The sequence below is a fragment of the Pristis pectinata genome, chromosome 15 (genome assembly GCF_009764475.1).
Source record: "Pristis pectinata isolate sPriPec2 chromosome 15, sPriPec2.1.pri, whole genome shotgun sequence".
Taxonomy (NCBI): Eukaryota; Metazoa; Chordata; class Chondrichthyes; order Rhinopristiformes; family Pristidae; genus Pristis; species Pristis pectinata.
This window is the reverse complement of record NC_067419.1, coordinates 9,127,822-9,150,087: the sequence shown is the minus strand read 5'-3', so window position 1 is coordinate 9,150,087 and position 22,266 is coordinate 9,127,822. Positions and strand designations below refer to the sequence as shown.

General features: G+C 47.3%; 1 protein-coding gene across 14 annotated transcripts in view; it reads right to left on the bottom strand.

Moving 5' to 3' along the window:
- The window catches only part of nrcama (neuronal cell adhesion molecule a), a 370,822-nt gene extending 355,316 nt beyond the window's left edge, over window positions 1-15,506 (bottom strand). For 7 of the 14 annotated variants that reach the window (XM_052029800.1, XM_052029805.1, XM_052029804.1 and 4 more), the window contains exon 1: window positions 15,171-15,496. The gene's annotated coding sequence lies outside the window, so the exon portion shown is untranslated. Of the gene's footprint in view, window positions 1-13,975; window positions 13,999-15,170 lie in introns of those variants that run through there. The other 7 variants (XM_052029810.1, XM_052029811.1, XM_052029812.1 and 4 more) reach the window with 4 other exon arrangements.
- Between the last annotated feature and the right edge of the window lie 6,760 nt (window positions 15,507-22,266).

The following is a 22,266-nucleotide window of genomic DNA, read 5'->3' as shown; positions in this document are numbered from 1 at the left end:
TGAAGTTATTGATGACACAAAGATAGGTAGGAAAGCAAGCAATGAAGAGAACATAATGTATCTAAATTTCTCTGTAGCCTCAGTAAGTGACAGGCAATGAACTAGCAAATAAAGTGAATAAAGTGGGAAAATGCATATAATGTGGGAAAATGTGAAATTGTCTATTTTGGCAGGAAAAAATTTAAAAAGAACATTTTATCTAAATAGAACATAGGACAAAGTACAGAGCAAGAACGGGCCCTTCAGCCCTCGATGTCTGTGTCAACCACAACGCCAACTGCACATCTGCCTGCACATGGTCAATATCACTCGAGTTCCCGCCTATTCATATGTCTATTTAGATGCCTCTTAAATGTTGCCACAGTGTCTGATTCCAACACTTCCCCTGGTAGCATGTTCCACTCTCTGTGTAAAAATTTGCCACACACATCTCCTTTAAACTTTCCCCCCTCACCTTAAATCTATGCCTTCTAGTATTTAATATTTCCATCCTGGGAAAAAGACCCTAACTATCTACCCTCCATGTGCTTCTCATAATTTAATAAACCTCTATCAGGTAACTCCTCAGCCTCCAATGGTCCAGAGAAAACAATCCAACTTCGCTCAATGTCTACTTCTAGCTAATACTCTCTAATCCAGGAAACATCCTGGTAAACCTCCTCTGTATCCTTTCCAAAGCCTCAACATCCCTCCTATAATGTGCCGGCCAGAACTGAACACATTACTCCAGATGTGGCCTAACCACAGTTTTTATACAGCTGTAACATGACTTCCTGACTTTTATACTCAACACCCCGATCAATGAAGGCAAGCATGCTGTATGGCTTCTTTACCACCCTGTCTACTTGAAATGGTAGGAAATGGCAGAGCTCTGAGATACAGAGAGTTCTCTGTGTCCCAGTGCATGGTTCCCATAACATGGCTCATTATGCAGGTACAGCAAGTAATTGGGAAAGCTAACAGAGGGCTCTAGTTTATTTCAAGGGGTAATGAATGCAAAGTGGAGAAGTTATGTTTCAGTTATATAGGGCATGCTCGAGGCTGCACCTGGTGTATAGTGGACTGTGTTGATCGACTTACTTAAGGAAGGATGTTACTACATCGGAAACAGGTAAGAAAAAGTTCATTGGGCTAATGAGCAGGTTGTCCTATGAGGAAAGGTTGGACAGGCTGGGCTGGTATCAGCCGATGTTTAGAAAAGTGACTGAAATATGAAAGATGCTGAGCAGGATTGACGAGGTGGATGTGGAGAGGATATTTCCTCTTTTAGGAGAATCTAGAACTGTTTAAAATATGGATTGCCCATTAAAAAATGAGAATCACTGCTTAAAAATAAAGGATTGCCCATTTAAGACTTCCACAGATGTTGCTTGACCCGCTGAGTAGCTCCAGCAGTTTGTGTTCTGTTTGTATATTCACACTCTGACTGGGTCGGAAGCCCACATCTGCACAGTCCATGAGTAGGGGATACTGAACAGTGGTTGATAATGGGAATCTTGGCTGATGATTCCCTCCACCAAACTGTGGACTGTGGGTCCAAATGGATCATCCCAACTTCTGCCACAGGAAGGGTAAATGCAACCAAATCAGAATTAAAGCAACTTAATGTATGAAAATCAAAGTGAGATCACACTTTAAAACCTCAAAGCAGAAAGTATCAGAGCAGCAAAGCAAATTTGCCTTCCAGATGCTGTTTTATTTTTAAAAGTCTTTTATTTCTTCTGAATGGCGGTGCTTTATATGAAGTGCAGACTAATGGTGAATGTTAGATGACGCAATGTTAAGAGATTGGTGGTAACTTCAAAAATAATGTGCAGTGATCTTTAGGTGCAAGTCATTTATCAATGTGATTGGCTCCCAAGAGAGAAAGTGCAACCAGTTACTTATGATTCATCTTGTTTTTTGGACTGTTGAAACCTCACTAATAGAAATCAATTGCTATGATAAATTAGGAACACAGATATTGTATATCACCTGACTACCAAACAAGGTGCGGTGAGAATGACTGCCCTTGAGCTTAAGGCAGCATTTGATTGAATGGGAATCAAGGTGAACACACTACAACAGCTGCAGTAATACACTGAATAAAGAAGGATGGTTGTGATTGTTGGAGGTCAATCATCCCAGATCCAGAAGTTTGTTGCAGGGGTTTCTTGACGCAACTACCTATCAGTTGCTTCATCAACGACTTCCCTTCCACCACAAGGTCATATGGGTATGTTCGCTGATGATTGTACAATGTTCAATTTTACCTTTAGTTTTCTTGCCTAAGAAAAAATACACTTGCTATAGAGGGGGTGCAACTGAGGTTCACTAGACCAACTCCTGGGATTGCAGGACTGTTGCATGAAAAAAGATTGGATTAACCAGGCCTGTATTCACCAGACTTCTTGAAGAATCAGATATGATCTACTGATATATATCAAAATTCTGGATATATAGGAGGATGTTCCCCTGACTGGGAGGTCATGAAGCAGGGGACACATCTGAGAACATGAGGCAAGACATTTGGGAATGATATATGGCAAGGAAAGATTTCTTCACTCAGAGAGGGGTGGAGCTGTGGGATTCTCCAGCACAGAAGGCAATGGAAGTCAAGTTGCTGAGTAGATTTAAGAAGGGGATAGAAATATTTCTTATCACAAAAGAAATCAAGGGGTGTAGGAGACAATGGGAAAATGGTACAGAGATTAAGGAACAGCTGTGATAGTATTGAATGCTAGAACAGGTTTGAAGGGCCAAATGGCCGACTCCTGCTTCTGGTTTTCTGTCTCTATAAGTCTTCCTGATAATTAGTCACAGAAAATATATGCCAGGCCAACTTTGCTGGGTGTGTGTTTTTGTCTGCAAGTCCAATGCTTTGGCCAGTCAGGTTTTACTTTTATTGGACTTTGTCACAGCAGTTCACTGTAAATATGGCACTTGACATTTCAGAGCACAGATCAAAGTCAGTCAGGTTGTCGCAGGTCTGAAGTCCCATAAAGACCAGGCAGGGAGAGGCATCTAGTGTCCCCCTGTGCTGGATGCCAGTGAGGCAGATGCAATTTTAATAATAATCTGGTACTTTCAGTCACCATTTCCAATACCATTTTTATTTTCATTCCAGAGTTATTTAATTAACTGAATTTCAAGTTGTAGAAATAGAAATTCGTGGTTCCAGATCATTAGCCCAGTACTCAAGAGTGCTGTTCTGCAACACAACCACTCCACTGCCCAGTTCACGGTACAATCCAAGCATTAAATGTATTGCAAAATCTCTAACCTTTTGGTGTCATGAATGCAAAAACCTATGCTGACTGATAATTACGTCCCCCTTATTACAAAAATAGCAAGGAAAGCAAACTCAAAAACCTGAAACATTAACTTCTTTTCTCCTTCCACAGGTGCTGTCTGACCTGAGTGTTTCCAGCAATTTTGGTATCTGGACAAGCACTTGAATCGCCAAGGCATAGAAGGCTAACAACCATAAATGGGATCAGTATGGATGGCTACTTGATGGTCGGCATGAACACGGTGGGCCGAAGGGCCTGTTTATGCGCAGTGTGACTCTATGATGATATTTCTATGCCTTACTTTGGGTTTCCAGCACCTGTAGATTTTTTTTGTTTTATTTTCAAAGCAGAAGTAGAATTCTATAGAGTGAGCTCTTTTAAAATATATTCAAGCAACAAACTGTCTCCATTCTGACAATTTCAAACAATGAACTAACATTTCAGATTGGAGCAATAATCGGTACTTTAACCGACCTCCTGGCTTCGTTATCCCAGGATAAGCAAGGACAACAAAGACAATTGCTATGGATCTGAAATAAAAACAGAAGATGCTGGAAACACTTAGCGGGTCAGGCAGCATCTGTGGAGAGAGGAGCAGAATTAACACTGATCCTGAATACATTTCCATGACTTGCGTAGAAAGGTGCATGTCAACATAGGGTAGCAATCTGTGGCCAAACAGCTTGGTTTATTTTAACACCGAGAGGTGCCACTTGATCCCCGAGATAACTGAGCCTTGGATTTTGGAGCGCAGTGACCGTCAGAGCATCTTAAGCCCTATGCTCTACCACCAATCTGTTCCCCATTTCCCTCCCCATGAGCAATCCAATACAAGTCCATCAATCACAACATCAGGAGGAATCAATGGAAAATCCTTCTGCATTCTGCTGTCTGCAAACACTGCAACCACAGAGGCAGAAATTACGAACATTGATCCTTCTATTCTCCTGAGGGCATAACAGATCATCATTGCAATGTGGAGACAAGGGCAAGATCAGGTTGTGGGCACTCCCCATTATTCCTGGTGGAGGAGATGGGATCCAACCTTCCAGAGCTACATCTCATTCTCCTGCAAGTTGCTTCACAAAAAAACTATAAAAAGAAATGAACCTGTTTATCACTTATTCCACAGATCAGTATTACACTCGGCTTCAGTCACACCGCGCCATTCGTTTAAAGTGGAACACCAGAAATCTGCAACGTGGACAGAAAAAGGGGATGTACACAGCAGGGTGATCCAGTGGCTGAGCAGTGAGTGGGCTGGTTAAAGACAAGAGCACCCGGAATCTTTCCCCATTCCCATCTGCCGGCTACTTCTGAAGTGGTTCCCGGCTTTGTCTCAGCTCAGGAATGAACTGAAGACTCGAGGCCTGGCTACATCTGATGCATTGGACAGAGCCGGTCGCAGGTAGCCCTTCACTGAGTGCAGTTAGACCTCCCCGCGAGTTAACCAGAGTCCACTGCTCACATTCTGAGCCACAAGTTCTGTGCAGTGAGGTACTTGCATCGAATGAGTGCGAGTTCCCTGGCCCACCTGTACCCTCAGTCTCAGGGGTTATGCTAAACCCTGGCATTTACAAGAATTGACTAACCCATTGTGTAGTACAGAGGTGATTAAGGCCTTGACGGACCATTGTCAGGGAGGCATACAACATGGAAAGAGACCCTTCGGCCCACCAATTCTGTGCCATCCATCAAGCACACATTTAAAGTAATCCCATTTTATTCTATCCCCAGATTCTATCACTCACCAGGGACAACTTATGGTGTCCAATTAACCTACCAACTTGCACATCTTTGAGACATAGGAGGAAACCCATCCAGTTGCACGGAGAATATGCAAACTCCACACAGACGGCACCCGGGGTCAGGATTGAACCTGGTTCACTGGATTAGTGAGGCATCAGCACTACTAGCTGCGGCTTTATATTGCGGCCTGTCAGGTCATACACTAACCCTGGCACCTATCCACTACTCTACGCTGTTCCCCAGGGGAAGATCGCAAACATGCGCAAACAACATTAGTGCTTTAATAAAAAACAAACAGTGCTGGAAACACTCAGCAGGTCAGGCAGTCTCTGCGGAGAGAGAAACAGAGCTGATGTTCCAGGTCAATGACTTTTCATTAGAACTGGAAAGTTCACTCAGCTTCTCTCCACACAGAGACACAAGAGACTGCAGATATTGAAATCTGGAGCAAACAAACTGCTGGAGGAACTCAACGGGTTGGGTAGCATCTGTGGGGGGGGGTGGGAGGGGAGAAGGGACAGTCAATGTTCAGGGTCTTGATCTGAAACGTCAACCATCCCTTTGTCTCCACCAATGCCGCTTGACCCGCTGAGATCCTCTAGCAGTTTGATTTTTTTGTTCTCTCTACACAGATCCTGCCTGATCCAAGTATTTCCAGCAATTTTTGTTTTTAATTTAGATTTACAGCATCTTCAATTTTATTTGCACTTCACTTTACTTGATTTATCCACCTCGGAGTGTATTTCTTCTGAATCCTTCCCACCATCCCCGCTCCCCCCAACCCCAATCTTTCTGGGACAAATCCACAAGCGTCTGTATCTCACTCGTGTGCAATCAGGGTGACAAACCCTGCCTGATTATTATTCTCTTTATGGCCTGGAATGCTGATGCCAACTTAGCTGGGATAAGGTATGGAGCAGAGACAAAGGAAGAGGGGAGAAAATGGGTGATATTGCATCCCTATAACTTGAGACAAAACATCCAGAGAAGAGCATTTAATCATAAAACTAAAACAATTGCAACATTCAAAGCACTTCCAACACCTCAACTCCTTGTAATAATGCTGTATATCACTTCATACAAATGCAAGCAATGTTATTATAATACATGATCCTTGACACACACTGAATTCTCTCTGGAATAGCTGCCTGTTGTTAAGTAAATACACACACACACACACACACACACACACATGCAGCAGTGACTACGTAACAGCCCTATGCCACAAACAGTCATGAGACGAGTGAGCAGTCTGTTGTTGATGAACCTGTACTTGACACATGCAGTGCTGAGCACGGAGAAACATTCCACTGCACCTTGTGGTGGACTCCCGCTGAGGAAATAATAACTTGGAATCTGCTGTTAGCCATATTCTCACCGCACTCCTGAGGAATATCCTCTGTTGATTTAACAGGACTGCCCAGAAGGCCATTTTAAATGGCAAACCAGTTCACTGACACAGCCCTGGAGAGAAGTGCAGTTACTGCAGCTGTTATTCTATCAGGTCCAAGAAGTGTTAGAATGGGGTTGGATCGTAGAACCCGCAGATGGAGGGTAACCTCCCTCAGCCTTGGCTCCGAGGTGATAACCTCACATGGGCAGGAGGAACCTTGCATTCCAGTGCAATACTGGGGAGAGCGGCATTGCTGCAAATGCCTTCTTTTGACTGAGGCACCACATTTGAGAGGCCATTCCTATTCTCAGGTGAATAAAAGATACATTTGGAAGAACTCTCCCAATATTTATCTTCCAACAAACATAAGACCACAGGAATGTTGAATAAAGAAAGTGTACCACATACCACCTTGAGCATGGCTCATCTTTGCCTAATCCATGCTGATACACAATCCACTGCATCCAAAAATTTACTGATCTCCACCTTAAATATACCCAACTCTGGGACCGAGGATGTGCCCTCCAGGGTAGAAAATTCCTAAAATTTACAGCTCTCTCCTCATCATAGTCCTAAATGTCTACGCCTTCTATCACATGATTGCAGCCCTAACTCGAGACTCTCCAGCTCAAGAAAACAGTTCCCCTCCATTTACCCTGCCAAACCCCCTCTGAATCTGGTATGGCCCAATGAAATCACCTCCCACTTTTCTAAACCGAGTAAAGGGTCCAATACAAAACTTTCCTTACTCAGCAATCTCCTCAGCTCAGGAACTTTCTCGCTGTAAAAAAAACCTTGATTTTCCCTATCTCACTGCATTAAAGGAAATTATCTGATCATTGGTCCATTACAGTTCATGGCAGCTTGTTAGTGGAAATTTGCTGCTGTCAATTAATACAATGATGAAGCTGCAGAAGTAGTTTATTGATTGTAGAGTGCTTTGGGGCATATTGACTTCATGAAAAGCATTACATAGTTGCAAGTTCCCCATTTTCCATTTATTAATAATGTCAGCAAAAAAAAACAAACTGGAAGAACCCAGTGGGTCAAGCAGCATTTGAGGAGGCAAAGGGATTGTCAACATTTCACATCGAGACCCTGCATCAGGACTGATTTTTGTTCCAGATCCCAGCATGTGCAGTTTCATGTATCACCAGTAATAACATTAGTTAGTAATGTTGGACATTCATGGTTGGCACAGACATTGTGGGCCGAAGGGCCTGTTCCTGTGCTATACTGTTCAATGCAGTTTACTGGACAGGGAATCCTCTGATTGGTTCAGCAACAAGAGTGGCAAGAGGCAAAGCTGCACCATTGGTCTAGATCTGTTTTGTTTTTGTGCACATGTTTATCCAATGTCTGCTGGGAGCAGCCCCAGGCACTGTGGTGTTTACCAGACAGGACTACACCAACTACATTGCCTGTCTTACCAGGCTTCCAAGTTCTATTTCTTACCCTGGAAATTAATGCAGACTGAACTCTCATTTTGCCTGGAAATATACTGGGTGAAACCAAAGTGAAGACCAGTCAAGGACATCTTCCCCATCTGAATGAAGTCAAATGGTAGGCAACAATGCTGGTGTGGTAAAATCATTCATCTGTCTCAGCTGCAACCTGTGAGACACTGGAAGCACCATGGAGAAAATTAAAGGTGAATCTCAGTTATGCTGTGATGAAAGAAACCACTCAACACACAAATCCGAAAGTCAAACAAAACTGCAGATGCTGGAAATCTGAAATAAAGACATAAAAGGCCAGAAGTACTCAGCAGGTCAGGCAGCACCTGCAGAAAGAAAGACAGAGTTAGTGCTTCAGGTCTGACAAAGGGTATTGGACGTGAAACATTAACTCTTGTTTCTCTCTCCACAGATGCTGCCTGACCTGCAGAGTGTTTCCAGCATTTTTTTGCTTTTACAATGGACAAATCTGGTACTCCAGAGCTGCTGGCCTCTGAACAACAGCATCCTGGGGCAAGAAGCTGGATGCATTCAACTAACAGTGTCTACCTTACTTGTCCGCTGCAGAGAGCTCATTACCAACACCGAGGTCCATCAAAAGGTGCGGAGGTGACTAAATTGGAAAGGACCAGGAGACTGCTTTGGACACATTGCCTGGACTGGTACCCTGGCTAATCATACCAGAGCCCCATCATCAGTGGTCTGTCACAGGATTGGAGCCAAACTCTTGATAGACCACAAATAACATGCAACAAAGGCTGACCTCAAATATAACAAGTCTTGGACAATGCTTGCTATGGCAGTGCTACGGCAGAATAGTTACACACAGCAGTATCCCACAAGGACCATTCCATCCAGGTTCAAGCAACTGAGAAAGGGTAACACTGTCCAACAAGACTTGATTTAATTTTCCAGAAGTCTGCATCTTCACAGAGTCCGAGTATTTTAGTAACAACAAAACACAGGTTGTATATTACCACGTAGAAGATATACTGTATAAATGGCATTGTTTTCCAGCAGGGAAGTTGGACAGATGCAGCTAGCAAGCTCCTGTGTGTGTCCCATACCATTGGACTGGAAATGCCAAAAGGACTTGTTCCACTGGTGCAAGGGATAGATCACATCTGTGCTTATTTTTGTTTGGTGCACTGTGTGTGATAGAATCCTATTATTCTTGATTCACCTTGTAGTCTTGCTAAGCTAAGACATAGCCCCTCCCACCAAGCAACATGAAGCAACTCTGGAGTTTACCTAAGGCCTAACATAAGCAATTACTTTGATCTGTCTGGATGGCATGCAAAACAAAGTTTTTCACTGTACCTTGGTACATGTGACAATAATAAACCAATTACCATTAGAAATCTTCACGATTTGCTCTGCCCTAATACCTACAACGAAAGATAAATCCTACTCTACCAATGTGATGGTCTCCCACTCCCACATGTCCTCTCTCCCCAATGCTTTGTGCAGTGGGATCATGCGAAGTGAACACAGACTCTCCATCCTGACTTCACAAATCCAGTTCTCAAAGGTGAAAGGCTTCTTCCTCACCACCCACAGCCATCACGTTCAATATCAAATATTTTAAAGAAATCCTAGAATGTGCTCAGTTACACTTTGACACAGGAGATTCTGCAGATGCTGGATGTGTCTGGAGCAATGCACAAAAAGCGCTGGAGGAACTCAGCAGGTCAGGCAGCATCCATGGAGGGAAATAAACAGTCAACGTTTCAGGCTGAGACCCTTCATCAGGACTGGAAAGGAAGAGGGCAGAAGCCAGAATAAGGAGGTGGCGGGAGGGGGAGGAGTACACGCAGGCAGGGGATAGGTGAGATTAGGTGATAGGCATCCAGGTGAGAAGGGAAGTTCTCAAAGGTGAAAGGCTTCTTCCTCACCACCCACAGCCATCATGTTCAATATCAAACACAATGTTAAATTCAATATTTTAAAGAAATCCTAGAATGTCTGAGATCGTTGTTGGGGCCAAACTGGGAGGCCTGGAAGCAGAGCTGGAAGCCACGTAGCACAAGATGGTGGTGGAGGCAATTGCCCAGGAAGGCCACGTGGCTGTGGAAGTGAGTCTGGTGAGCACGTGGTCAAAGAGCTGGAGAGCAGCCGAGATCACGGAAGGGGAGCAGTGAGAGAGGGCCACCAATTCAGCCCACCAATACCATGCTAGCCCTAAATTGAGCAATCCCATCAGCTCTACTGCCCCTCTCTTTATTTTCTCTGCAGCTCTCAAACACATTCTCTCCCACCTGCCCATCAACTGCCCTTTCATTCATTTTCCACTTACTATACCTACACCAGCGGGGAATTTACAGGAGGGAATTAACGTACCAGCACATTTCAGAACAAGGGAAGAAACCGAAGCAATCGGGTGAAACCCAGATGGTGACAGGGAGAATGTGCAAACTCCAAACTGACAGCACCAGAGGTCAGGATTGAACCCAGGTCTCTGGAGCTGGGAGGCAGCAGCACTAACTGCTGCGCCATTGTATCACCTGATTAAAGGCAGAACCCAGGTCCTTTCCATTCCTGAGAACCGTCCGTAACCTGCACTGTTTGTACGTCGGAAATGTACAACAACAGTGCATGGGGGAGAATCACAGAAATAGCTGTGACGGGAGGGCGAGCAGGTGCTGGGAGTGTGGCAGCCAGCCTGACTCAGTGAGTGAGTCTGCTCAGTGCTTGGCTCGACCCAGTCCCCGACTGTTGCAGCTCAGGAGGGGAGGACTGAGGAGAGAAGACACAGGGAAATGCCCTATTCTCAATGGGCAGAAGATGCCTGCAGCAACCGGCAGATCCATCCCCATCCATCCCACCAGTCTCCCAAATCCTTGTTTGTAAAGACGGTGTGTCCATAAATTGGGTGTGTCCGTAATCCAGGGAGGACCTGTATAGTAATGCATTACAGTCATTCTTCATGACATTACCATGAATTGTCAAGTGCTGTCATTGACAATACCAGAGAAGGAGTCTCACTTTCATTTTGGGTTTGACAAGCCTTTACATCAAGTTGTAAATATTATTTAAGATTGTATTACAATTAAACACAAACATCAGTCTGTAACTGGTTGACACTAGAGTCTCTTGGGAGAAATCGATCAATATAGATCTTAAGTAATCCTTTAATGGAAGCTGAATTCTAAAAGTAAATGCTTGATATACTGTAAATGGAATTTATTTCAGTACAATGATAAAATCTGCTATACAATTGCAAACAAAATAATGTTTTGTTAACATAATTTAATTACAATTGGGGCTTGTTATTTTTACTGAATAAACTTTCTGATGAAAATGCTCAAAAAGTAATAACTCTTCAATTAGTCATTAATTGGGTCTCTGAATGTGCAAGAAATTCCAACAGTAATGTGCAGATGTTCACACCTTTGAATTCCAGACAATGCAAATTTAAGCACAAACAAAAAATGGGAATTTGCATGTGTAGCTAAAGATAAGATCTATTAGTTGTGTTATTATAATAAAATAAGATTTCTTGCATTACAGTTATTCATATTATTGCTGCTCACATTGCTTTGCATTGTGCATAATTTTCTGCACGCAATTTCAATGTGTTTTACTAAGATGACAGTGGTTTGTGTTCCTTTGTGCTCTCTTATTCTGTCCTATGCACAGGTTTGGATCCCCTGCTATAGAAAGGACATAAAAGCACAGCAAAATGCAGCATTAACTCACTGGGGAATTACAGTTGTGAAGACAGATTCCACTAAAGCTGAGAAGTGTAAGTGGGAACTTGATTGAGGTCTTTGAGGTTATGAAGCCTTTTGCAATGTAAATTATAATAAGATTGCTTCCAAGAGTCTTTAAACAAGATAAAATAAGATAGCCACAAAATGAATTAAAAGGGGTGGTTGGAAAAAAGCTTCATTACATTGAGGGCAGTTGGAATATGAAAGCCTCCATCACAGACCGTTGTTGAAGCAGAGTCTGGATATTCTTCTGAAGAATTAGACTACAGCTTGAAAAAAAGAGTGGGCATACACTGCATGACACATGGAGAAAAGCACCAGGAATCAAATGAGAATTAACTGGCCTTTTGCTGTTAGTAGGATTTTTATGCTGGAAACTTGCTCTTCTAATTCCTTCCCCTCTTCCTAGCATCCTCACCATCTTGTTCTGACCATGACTTGTTGCACTGTGCTTATTTCTAGTTCTTTCCCTGGGACATTATGACATTCTCCTCTTTCTCCTGCAATTATCATATGTTCAAATCTCCCAGTTTACCTCAACTCTTCTTGGAGCCCTCAATACCATGACTCCCTGCTCCATGGGCTTTTGGTTTAAATTTCGTTTCCGAGTGAAATAAATCTGCAGAGATGTTTACCTGTGCAGTGCAACATCAGCGTACAGTGTACAGTGCCCTGACACCGCAACGTGTCACCCGCAACGAAATTAAGACACAAGGAGCAAAATAAAAAATGTTTGCTGAACATTTCTGAGACCGATTCCATTAAAGCATTGGGAAGTCTAACTGGATCCACTCCATGTCTTTAAAATGTTATAACACGACTTCAGATTGAGACTTGTAACTGTTCATTTATTACAACTGCACAGAAACAACTAAAAAACATAACAAATTGCTGTGACATGAATTTTGAAGCTAAATATCCAAGATCAACTTTAGAAAGAAGTTGTCCAACCTACAGTCCACTGCTTAGGTTGGTATTCCTAGCATTTGTATTGACAGTGGGTGACAACTGCCTCCCTAGTATAGATTCCTGGGAGATTAGGACTGAAAACTGAGGACAAATGACATCTAGAATCAGACAGTGTAACAATCACACATCCCTCCAGTTGCACTGTCAGGTCTCCCACAATTCAGTTTCGAAGTATTGTTTAAGAAGCCAATCCAGTTATGAGATTTATTTTGTGGTTCTGAAATACACTGTTCAAAGGGATTATGAACCTTTCAATGGAGTACTGGAAAAGAGAGTATTTGAGGGGCTGTGGGGGAAAAAGAGGGGCACACGACAGAATGGAAAGCCCTTATACAGACACAGCACATTTCAAATTGTGAATGGTATCCTTCTGTGCTGAATGAATCTACAATTTGTTGGAACCGGTAGTCTTTGGAAAATATGTCACCTGCATCTTCCAGTCCTTTGACTTCATCCATGTTGAGAAGACATGGAAACCACATACAGCCCATGTTAAAGACACATGGGGATTTCCAATTTTCCCTGGTTCTAAGATCTAATGATTCAAAGCCAGTATGCTAAAGAAACAACACTTACAAAATGGTCACGGTAAAAAAAAAGCCTTCCTGGAGAAACAAAGGACTGCAGATGCTGGAATCTAAATGAAAAAAAAGATGACAAGATGCTGGAGGAACTCAGCAGGTCAGGTAGCATCTGTGGAGAAAAACAGTCAATGTTTTGAGTCAGGACCCTTCTTCAGGACTGAAGATAGGAAAAGAGGAAGCCCAATATATAGGGGGAAAAAACCAGAGCAGTGATAGGTTGTCAAAAGAGGGGAGGCAGGGCGGGCACAAGGTGGTGATAGGTAGATGCTCAGGTAAGAGATAGTGATAGGCAGGGCGGGGGAGGAGGGAAGAGCAGATCCACCAGGTGATGGGCCAAAGGTAAGGAGGGGGTGCCCCATGGGGGAGGGGAGGAAAAATAAGGTGAGAGGTGTTCTGACCCGAAACACTGACCGCCTGCTTTTCTCCATGGATGCTGCCTGGCAGATAAAGCCTTCCTGCTCCCTTGAATTGCTGTCAGCTGATACTAAAAACCAAATAACATCTGAAGTATTCATAGTTATTATTATGAATACTCTAAAAGAAATACATAAATACAAAATCAATGTAGGTGTGGGTGTCTGGGGGTGGAGGAGAGGGCGGAAAGTGGTTTCAGCTTGTTCAGTGACATGATAAGGGACCAGTTTCCAATCTGGCCACGCACAGAGGTCACACTTAATCCATCCCCCTCCCCATCCATTCCACCCTCCCCCCGCCCCCCCCACCCCCACCAACTCAAACCCTTTGGCACAAGGTATCAGACGATCAATTCCTCCAGAACATCCTCTAGAACATTCCACCTGTTCTACCACGTTTCAATGCAAAGAAAGGACAGCTCAACTGATAATGTGCAGACGAATTCGGCACCGTACTGCTCGGCGCGCCGGCACCGTAGAATCAACATGCTGGCAGTAGCGGTCGGTTCTATGCTTCACCGCTTCGCTCCTGATGGCTGTTCCATTTTTACATGGGACTTTGAATAGTGTTTGGGGCGATTGACCCCAATAAATCCGTAGCCCTGATCACGATCGGTGGGGGGGAAGGTTTTCCAGAAACTTTCTCATGCAGACAGACAAGCTGCTGCTTTCAATGAACCTGGTCGATCCCGTTAGTTCACTTCAGGCAGCTCAGCCGGGGGAGAGGAGCTGGATTAACGAGTGGGGGCGGGAACTCCCCTTCGGTTTGGGAAGGGTGGGGGCCACTGCAAATTGAAACGGACGCTGAAATGTACACGGGGGTGGGTGCGGAAATTACAGGTCGTGTCGCCAGAGAGGCAACGAGCCTGTTATTTCTTCCCTACGACCGCTACGGCTTTGGGGAAGAGGAGGGAGTGGAAGAGGGAGACACGCCAGCAAATTGGGTGGTCTTCGAGGGGTTGAAGGACCCCTTTCCCTGCCCCTCTCTCTATAGTTGCCGGCTGCCGCTAGGTTTTCACCGCACCTTCACCCAGCCCCGCTTCGTGCACAGAATCTGTGTACATCTGGGTGTACACACCCCAATAAAAATAATCAGCGTCTCCTGCGGGAACACGTCTGCATCCAAATCAAAAGAGAGGGACGGCGAAGGTAATAACAACTGAATAACATTCCTTCAATTTATTTTATGCGGTGCCTCGTTCAATATAAAAACGAACGAGCCCGCACACTCAGGGGATTAAGCGGAGCGTTATGATTGAAGACTGCGACGCGATAGATTTATTTTTTGCCTTAAGCACTCCACATCTTTTGCAATCAAGGATATTTAAAGCTTCTCGGCATTACCCGTGCAAGAAAATATCGCATTTGCACCGATTTATACGGCGCAAGTCAAAAAAAAATCTCAGCCTGAGATTTCCATTACAAAGTGTCACCATGAGCCGTTGCCATGGGACTTGGTCCGAAAATATCTCGCCAGTGCAGAGTTGTCTGCAGAATTAGCTTTCCCCCACCCCTATCTCCAAATTTGCACCTCAAAAATATATCAAAACAAGCAAAGAGCACAAACGTGAGCCGCCGTCCATTTGGAAACAGGATTAGCGAAGGTAGAGGCACACTCACCCGGGATGATGGACCAGCTGTTTGCCTGGGAAGGAATATGCAGAAGTCAATTCTGAGCCGCAATTTCTAAGCATAAGAGAGCAAAGCGCCAAGGGGGGCTTTAAGGATAACACAAGCCTGGGTGCAAAGGCAGGGAGTGGAAGCGGGAGCGGAATCGGCTGCCTTTTCCCCGCAGCCCGGTCGCTGCTGCGGTTCCAGCTGCCTCCGGCGGTCGGCAGCGCCGCTCACTCACCGGGCTCCTCCAGCGCAGCGACTCCAGCGGCCGGGCTGCTCCGCCGAGCAGTCTGCCTTTCACTCTCGCCCGCCAGTCCCACTGCCGTCCCGAGGGGGCGGGATTTAAACCCACATCGCAATGAGATTAAATCTGCAGGGACCCGCGGGCTGGACAGCTCCCCTGTTCTCCGCGCCAGCGACCCTGTCGGTCACTCCCCACTCTCCCAGGTTAATCTAATTCCTTTCCAAACCTCCAATTACCCACTTTATTTTAAAGGAAATACGTTCCTATAAACCTACCTTCTCTTTTCCCCGTGCCATGAGGTGTTTGAGTGACCCGCCCGTCCCATGAGTGTTTGAATGCTCCCCGTCCCCAGTTATCCCCTCTGCTCATCCATCGCGGAGTCGCTGCTTGACAGTGACCTGGGTTCGACCCTAACCCTTGATGCTGTCTGTGTGTGGAGTTCGCACGTTCTCCCTGCGACCACATGGGTTTGCTCCGATTTCCTTCCACAACCCAAAGATGTGCAGGGGTGATCGATTAATTGGCCGCTGTAAATTTGCCCCGAGAGTGTAGGTGAGTATCTGGTGGGGGGTGGGGGGTGGAATTGATGAGAATGTGGGGAGAATAAAATGGGATGTCTAGATGGGCGATTGATGGTCAGTATAAACTGGCTGGGCCGAAGGGCCTGTTTCCCTACTGCATCATTCTTAAGACACTCCTCCAAACCAAACTCTTCCAACAAGCTTCTGGTCATTGGTTCCGTTCACCCCTCCAGCCAGTGTCATACTTTATACCATATGGTACACCTTGGTACATACACTACTCAAGGCCAAGTTGTTGCTGATGTAAAATTTAATCTCAATTCATCTTGACCTTGCACCTTATTGTCTACCTGCACTGTACTTTCTCTGTAGCCATGACGCTTTACTCGGTACTGTTATTGTTTTTACCTGTACTATACAATGCACTCTGTACTCACTCAACGTAATGGCACTGTGTAATGAATTGATCTGTATGAACGGTATGCAAGACAAGTTTTTCACTGTACCTCAGTACAAGTGACAACAATAAACAAATACCAATACCAATCTTTAATTCCACAGGATGAATTTATTCTGCTGTAGCAGTGGGAACCAGCTCGGAGCCTGGTAACACAATGTGGGGGTTGCTGCCTCCCACATAAGTTAACCTGCCTGGTTAGAGTTTTGAGTTGTACAGCACAGAAATAGACCCTTTAGTCTACTGCATCTGTGCTGACCATTGTACCCATCTACACCAATCCCACTTACTTGCATTAGATCCATAACCTTCTATGCCTTGGCAATTCAGGTGCTTGTCTGGATGCTTCTTAAATGATGTGAGAGTATTTGCCTTCACCACATCCTCAGGCAGTGCCTTCCAGATTCCAACCATTCCCTGGTTGGGAAAAATTCCCCCTGATCCCTTCTGAACCTCCCACTTCTCACCTTAAACCTCTGCCTTCCTGTCTTCGACACCCCCACCATGGGGAAAAGAAAGTTTTTACTGTCTACCCTCTCTATTCCCCTTTATGTACCTCTATCAGGTTACCTCTCTGCTGCTTCTGCTCCAAGGAAACCACCCTGGCCTTTCCTAGTCCCTGAAAAAATTCTGGGAAGCTTTCCGGTTTGTTGGAAGGAGACCTTTTTTATCTCTCCCAGCTCTCCACCAGAACAATTGACATTTACCTCCACTGCCCTGCTACCTTCCAGTCTATTTGTTCCCCCTCCACCCTATGTGTGTTCCTGCCTCTGTTCACTGGCAAGGCTGGCATTTGTTGATCGCCACCGGGTGCCTGGCAAGGCCCACTCACAGTCTATTAAGCTTATACAAGATAGGAGGCCACTCAGCCCATCATTTCCATGCTGGATCCCAGAGAAGCAACCCCATCAGTCCCATTTCCCCTTTCCTTATTTTCTTGTGTCCCCTGCAATGTATGCTCCCTCCCACAATGTCCGTCAATTTAGGGTCCTGGAGCAAAGGAGTCTAAAACTAGAGGGCACAGGTTTAAGGTGAGAGGAGAAAGATTTAAAAGGGACCTGAGATGTTACTTCTTCACACAAAAAGAGTGGTGTGAAAATTGAACAAGCTGCTGGAGGAATTGGTAGAGGTGGGTACAATTACAGAATGTAAAAGACACTTAGACAGGTACGTGGATAGGAAAGGTTAAGGGGGATATAGGCCAAACATGGGGAAATGGGATTCGCTTAAGTTGGCAACTTAGTTGGTATGGATGAGTTGGGCCGAAGGGCCTGCTTCCATGCTGTATAACTCTATGACTCTATAGCTCTCCTTTAATTCTTTTTGCCTTAACTTACACTCCGGGGGTAATTTACAGCAGCCAATTAAGTTACCGCCATTCCTCTAGAGTGTTGAAACTGGGGCATCCACAGGAAACTTGCATAGTTGCAGAGAAAGAATAGAAACTCCATACAAATCGCACCCAGGCTATGGACTGAACCTGGGTCTCTGGAGCTGTGAGGCACTAACTTCTGTGCCACTGTGACATATTTTTGGTTCTGGTCTGTCCTGCCATTGTTTGCTTCCACGCAGGTGAACCGGCTCCGAAAACGGCGCGTGCGTTGGCAGAGTGGCCAGCCACAAAATGGCGCTGGGCCTTCTTCTCCAACAGCAAGGGGAGAAAGCCCGCGCACAGGAAGAGGTTCTGGTGACGAACCTCTGACGTCATCGCCGCCCGGAGAGGGCGGGAAATTAACTGCTTAAAAGCCAGCACAGCGAGTTTCGAAATAAACCAGTCTCGAGTGCAACCTGCCGACTGCGCATTGTTATTTCTAGCTCAGTGCGTAGCCCATCGCTACATTGGTGACCCTGACAGTCCAAACAAGATTTGGACCGAAGATGATCGACTCTTCATCCGTTCACACAGTTTCGCTAAAACTGCCACCCTTCTGGACACTGCGACCACGCTTGTGGTTTGACCAAGCAGAGGCCCAGTTCCAGATTCAGCAGATATCTTCTGATTTCACGCGTTACTATTATGTGGTGAGCTCCCTTGACCAGGAGACAGCTGCCCAGGTTGAGGATTTCATACAGTCGCCCCCGGAGGAAGGCAAGTATGCAGCATTCAAAGTGCTGCTCATAAGGACCTACGGCCTCTCACGGCGGGACCGACGTGCCCGCTTGCTGCACCTGGATGGTTTGGGAGACAGGCCGCCATCAGCATTAAGGAACGAGAGGCTGGCCCTGGCTGATGGACACAAGCCCTGCCTCATGTTTGAGCAGGTGTTCCTAGAGCAACTGCCCGAGGACATACATCTGCTACTGGCCAACGCAGATTTCAGTGACCGCTGGAAGGTGGTGGCCCGGGCAGATGTGCTGTGGAAAGCCAAGAAGGAAAGCGGGGTGTCTGTCAGACAGATTATCAAGCCACGTGCCCAATGGCAGGACAGACCAGGCCCGGCAATGGACCGCACACAACCCAGAGGCAGGAGTGAGGAGGCCAATGCACAGTGGTGTTTCTACCACCAGTGGTGGGGCACAGAAGCCCGCCGGTGTCACCTGCCCTGCAAGTTCCTGGGAAACGCCGAGGCCAGCTGCCGCTAATGGCTATGGTGGCTGACCACCAGGACAGCCTCTTGTACGTCTGGGACAAACAGTCGGGATGCCGCTTCATAGTCGACACCGGAGCAGAAATCAGCGTCTTACCCCCGATGGGGCATGACACTCGCAACAGGGAGCCGGGACCAACCCTGAGGGCCGCAAATGGTAGCACGATACAAACCTATGGCATCCGCACACTGCAGTTGCAGTTCGGCACCAGCTGGTTCACATGGGACTTCACACTGGCCACCGTGGCCCAACCACTTCTGGGGGCGGACTTCTTTCAAGCTCACAGCCTACTGATTGACTTGCACGGGAAAAGGCTGGTCCATGCCAAGACTTTCCAGATGTTCTCCTTGGGCAAAGCCAAGTTGCTGGCCCCACAGCTGGACTCCATCACACCGTCGGAAAACGAATTCACCAGAATCCTGGCGGACTTCCCATTGGTTCTGGCACCGCAGTTCACGGCAGCCATACCCAGACACGGAATACAGCACCACATTCTGACCAAGGGACTACCCCACGCCCGCGCACGGTGGCTTCCCCTGGACAAGCTCCACCTGGCGAAGAAGGAGTTCAAGAGGATGGAGGAATTGGAGATCGTATGGAGGTCAGACAGCCCATGGGCCTCCCCCCTGCCCATGGTGCCCAAAGCAGCCGGGGGCTGGAGACCATGCGGCGACTACCGTCGACTGAACGAGGCTACAACCCCAGACTGCTACCCCGTGCTGCACATACACGACTTTGCAGCAAACCTGCACAGGGCAAGCGTCTTTTCCAAAGTGGACCTCATCCGGGGATACCATCAAATCTCGGTACACCCTGAAGACATCCCCAAGACAGCACTCATTACCCCGTTCGGCCTGTTCAAGTCCTTCCGAATGCCGTTTGGCCTGAAGAATGCTGCATAGATGTTCCAGCGGCTAATGGATGCGGTGGGACGCGACCTGGACTTCACGTTCATCTATTTGGACAACATCCTCATAGCCAGCAGAAACCATCAGAAGCATCTGTCCCACCTCTGCCAGCTCTACTCCCGCCTGAGTGATTTTGGCCTCACGATCAACCCGGCCAAATGCCAGTTTGGACTCGACACCATCGACTTCCTGGGCCACAGGATTACCAAAGACGGGGCAACACCCCTGCCCGCCAAGGTGGATGCGATCCGCCACTTCGCCTGGCCCAACACAGTCAAAGGCTTGCAGGAGTTCGTGGATATGGTCAACTTCTACTGCCTTTTCCTCCCCTCAGCAGCCCGTGTCATACGTCCTTTGTTCACCCTGATGTTGGGTAAAGGCAAGGACATTACTTGGGATGAAGAGGCCGCAGCTGCTTTCGTTCAAGCCAAGGAAGCCTTGGCAGACGCCGCAATGCTGGTGCACCCCAGAATGGATGTTCCAACTGCCCTCACAGTGGACGCATCCAACACGGCAGTCGGTGAGGTGCTGGAGCAACTCATCGAGGGCGCTGGCAACCCCTGGCGTTTCTTCAGCAGGCAGCTGCGGCAACCCAAACTCAAGTATAGCGTTTTCGACCGGGAGCTGTTGGCATTATATCTGGCAATCCGACATTTCAGCTACTTCTTAGTGGGCAGGCCGTTCACCACATTCACGGACCACAAAGCATTGACCTTCGTGTTCACGAAGGTGTCCAATCCCTGGTCGGCCACCAGCAGCGACATCTGTCCTACATCTTCCGAGTACACGATCAACATCCAGCATGTCTCGGGAAAGGACAATGTCGTGGCGGACGCACTCTCCAGACCAGCTAGCAAGGCCCTGTCCCAGGGGGTGGACTATGTGGCACTGGCAGAGGCGCAGCAGGCAGGTGACGAGTTGCCCAGCTACAGCGACTGGAGTCTTGGGTTTGCAGCTGCCAAGACTTCCTGGTAGGCCCAGGTGGAAGGACCCTCCTGTGCGACATGGCTACCGGCCAACCTCGCCCATCGTCCCGGCAGCCTGGCAGCGGCGAGTTTTCAACTCCATACACGGCTTGATGGGACCCATCCATCAGGACAACCATCCGGATGGTCTCCAGCAGGTTCGTGTGGCAAGGCCTTCACAAACAGGTCAGCAAATGGGCCCAAACGTCTGCGCGCAGTGTCAAATGGCCAAGGTGCAGCGGCACACCAAAGCCCCGCCGCAGCGTTCAAACCACCCGCCGGAGGTTCGACCACGTTCATATGTGGATATCGTGGGCCCTTGCCAGTGTAAGGGGAGGTGCTGGTACCTCCTAACTATGGTAGGACCGGCTCATGAGATGGCCAGAGGCGGCCCCGCTCACTGATACACCGCCGATTCCTGCGCCCAAGCGCTGATTGCAACCTGGGTAGCACTGCTTCGGGGTACCGGCCCACATTACCTCTGACAGAGGCGCCCAGTTCACCTCCAGCCTGTGGCGGCTTGTGGGCCAGCCTGTTGGGAGCACAGTTACACCACACAACTGTCTACCACCCACAGTTGAATGGACTAGTGGAACATTTCCACTGTCACTTGAAGTTGGCTCTCATGGCCCACCTGAAAGGGCCTGACTGGGTGGACGAGCTTCCCTGGGTCCTGCTTGGAATCCGCACAGCACCCAAAGAGGATCTGCACAACTTGTCGGCCGAGTTGATGTACGGCGCACCCCTGGTCGTCCCTGGGGAGTTCATACCAGCCCCAAGGGGTCAAGAGGAACAACCTGCAGCAGTCCTGGACAGACTACGCGAGAGGCTCGGCAACCTGGCCCCCGTACCGACTTCACGGCACAGACAGATCCCGACCTGCGTATCCAAAGACATGCAGAACTGTAAGTTTGTATTTGTATGGAGGGGCCACTACAGCGGCCGTACGAGGGGCCATTCAAGGTGCTCAGGAACAACGGGTCCACGTACGTTCTAGACATTGGGGGGAAAAGAGGAGGTTTTCACGGTGGACTGGCTCAAACTGGCCCATGTGGACTTGGTGCAGCCGGTTGAGGTTCAGGCCCCGTGGTGCAGAGGCAGACCGCCCAAACAGTGACTGATCCAGTCTGTGGACTTTGGGGGGTGTATCGCCGGTTCTGGTGGGGGGGGGGGGGGGTGGGGTGGGGTTATGTGGCGACCTACCTTCCACGCAGGCGAACCGGCTCCAAAAACGGCACGCGTGTTGGCAGAGAGGCCAGCCACAAAATGGCGCTGGGCCTTCTTCTCCACCAGCGAGGGGAGAAAGCCTGTGCACAGGAAGAGGTTCTGGTGATACACCTCTTACATCATCGCCGCCCGGAGAGGGCGGGAACTTAACTGCTTAAAAGCCAGCGCAGCGAGGTTCAAAATAAACCAGT